A 3,335-nucleotide genomic window follows, 5' to 3' on the forward strand; every position below is an offset into this window, starting at 1 on the left:
TATAATATATATATATAAAGAAGTCAAAATGATCTCTTCCTGTTTGAATAATCCAGCCTTTATCCCTTCAACTCAGAAAGAATGCTTTCTCATTCCCTTTGTGCTGAATTTTACTCATGCATAGGTAAAAGTCATAGGATAGTCCAGTGTCTCTTTGCTGCACCTCCTAAATCTTTGAGTCAATGAAATAGTGAGATGAGAAATGTACTGGGAGGTACTTAGACATTGAGGAACAGGGCAGGGGCAGGAGCCACTTTTAGCTCAGTGAAATGGGTCACTACCACCACTTGAAAATATCACCTCAATGCCAAGCCATAGTGATGTACAGCAACACAACACTCAGCAATGCTGAACTGAAGCCATATGGAAGACTGGGGTTCAGTTCCCAGGTCCACTTGCACATGCCAGGTGTGTATGCATGCCTCTGATTTTCACTGGCTAGGAAGGCTGCAGGGAAGACTGCACTCACTGTGGGACTCATTGAAATTGTCTTTTTCTCTCTCTGTCTTCTCTTTCTTTGTTTCTCTCTTGATCTCTTCCATGAAATAAAGAAAAATCAGCTCAACAAGTATTGAAATTATTTACATCTGCATTTACTGACTGAAGCTTATCACAAGACAAATAGAGGACCAATACTCTCTGCATAATAAAATAATTGAGTTTTCTTTTGTGATTTTCTGTAGTATTTCAAGACACAAAGGGGGTTGAGGACTTTGGATCTGGGAAAAGATAAAGTAAGTGATCTGAATGGAAAGCTATCAGGCAGCAGGCAGTGGCTGAAAGGAAAAAAATGGTTTAGGAGAGGTCCCTGGTTATGGAGAAGACTGAAAAACTGGTCAATTATGCTAGCCATATCTATTTAAGGTATTTACTCATCTGTGTAGTCATGACCACTACTCAGCTTCCTGCAAACCATCAGTGAGTTCTGTGATTTATAAAGCTTTCATTTACATATCTGTGGGCACCACCACTATTTTTTCTGATTTAGAGCACTGAGGGCTTGACAGACAAAAGAAGTTTCCAGGTGTAAAACCCTGGATGGGAATGCAGAGTCAAGGAGAGACAGAAATTTGAAGCAAGACATGATACATATCCCTGGGGGTAGCTGAGGTACTTTTCACCATAAGCAGACTGTGCTATCAAGAAGTTTTCAGTCTCATCAAAGAAAAAGTACAGGAGACTTCAAAACGTTTGTGGAAAAATGGAATTAAAGTACAAGTTTATTTTGGTGTCAAAAAAAAAGAATTTGAGATCCTTGTATAGCTTTTCTATAATACATACTTTCTATATACTTTGTTTTATTTTAATTTATTTTATGCATTCAATCACTTAGTTTGTAAAGTGAATTCTTACAATGTGAATGCACTAGACATAAGTCCAGTTGAGGATACTATACATATTATCATCAACAGAAAATAATTCATTTCAGTGTCCCATAAACGTCTTGTCTCTTTATTTTTCTCCTTAATATCTTTCCTCACATTCTCCCCCTACTCCCACCCTCTGCCCACACTGTATCCAGTATCCATAACCATTTTCCATGCTTCTTTATCCTCTAATCTTTGTTTGGACAGATCGTATATATTAAGTGGAGACATACAATGTCTCTCCTTCATAGCCTGGCTTACTTCACTCCGCAGTAAATCTTCAATATTCACCCACTTTCTATCAAAAGCCAGGGTCTTATTGTTTTTTAATGGCTGAGTAGTATTTCATAGAGTATATACTACTTTTTTTCAATCTATTCATCTGTTCATGGACATTTGAGTTGGTTCCATGTCTTAGCAATTGTGAATAATGCCGCAATAAACATAGATATGCAAACACTTTTCTGACTAAGCGTTCTCCTGTCCTTTGGGTAGATACCTAGTAATGAGATTGCTGGATCATATGGTGGTTCTATTTTTAAATCTTGGAGGAACCTCCATATTGTTTTCCACAGTGGTTGGATTAATTTACATTCCCACCAGCAGTATAGGTGATTTCTCTCTTTCACCACAGCCCCGCCAGCATTTATCATTTTTTGTTTTTTCAATCTTCTCCATTCTGACTGGGGTGAAGTGGTACCTCATTATAGTTTGATCTGCATCTCCCTTATAATGAGGGACAGAGATATTGAGCATTTTTATACACTTTTTGGGTGTTCATATGTCTTCCTTAGAGACTTGTTTGATGAGACCAGCAGTTAGCATAATGGCTATGTCACTGAACTCCCTATAGCCGACTGGGGTTCAAAACCTGGACCTGGTGGCTTAAATTCATGCTGGGCACGTGTGTATGCATGCCCAAAATCCCGAGAGGAAAATGGAGGAGAAGGGATTGCAGTGTGGCCATCCCCCCTGGGGTGCGATTTCTTGCTTTCTATCTCTCTGTCTTTCTGGTGAGCACACACACCCTATAGCAAAAAACTCTCCAAAAAAAAAAATAAATAAATAAGGGGAGAGAGAGAGAGAGAGAGAGTTGTTTGTTCAGCTCATTTTCCCATCATTCAACTGGATTGGTAATTTTTTTTTTCAGGTAAGCAGCTTGAGTTCTCTGTGTATTCTGGTTATCAGTCCCTTATCTGAGGCATAGTTGACAAATCTATTCTCCCATTCCAAGGGTTGTTGATTCACACTAGTTACTGTGTCTTTTTTTTTAACATCCTTCATATGTGTCCACATAAAATATTAATGTAAGGAGAGAAGATATAGGGGGCAGCAGGTGGCATAGTGATTAAGGTGAACTCCCACATGGTTTACTGTGATTCAAGTCCGAGACCCAAAGGATTGAAACATGCCAGGCACATGAGTATATATGCTCAAAATCCTGAGAAGAATGGAGGAGAAGGGATTGCCGTGTGGCCTTCCCTGCAGAGGGGTGATTTCTCACTTTCTCTCTCTCTCTCTATCTCTCTGACAAGCACACATACCCCATAGCAAAAAATCTCTCTAAAAAATAAAATAGAAGATACAGGGTACTATTATGAAGAGTCATTTGTGTGGTGTAAGTCATACGCCACACAGATGGCAGTATTGCCTGGAAAGTATTTAGTAGGTGTGATGACTTGAATGTCTCCCACTGCTATGCTTTGGATAATAGTTTGCCCCCAAAAAGTTCATGTGCTTGAATTTGGTTCCTAACACAATGACATTGAAAGACAGCAAGATCTTTAAGAGGGAGACTCACCTTCAATACAGTTGGGCACCATCCATTCAGCTGTCCCATCCAAACAGAGAAAGTAAACAGAGAAAGCAGAAAAGTCTACCTCTCCTTCCTTCCTTCCTTCCTTCCTTTCTCTCTCTCCCTCTCTCTCTCCCTCTGTCTCTCTCTCTCTCTCTCTCTCTCTCTCTCTC

Source organism: Tupaia chinensis, unplaced genomic scaffold (genome assembly GCF_000334495.1).
Source record: "Tupaia chinensis unplaced genomic scaffold, TupChi_1.0 Scaffold146140_1, whole genome shotgun sequence".
NCBI classification, from domain to species: Eukaryota; Metazoa; Chordata; class Mammalia; order Scandentia; family Tupaiidae; genus Tupaia; species Tupaia belangeri.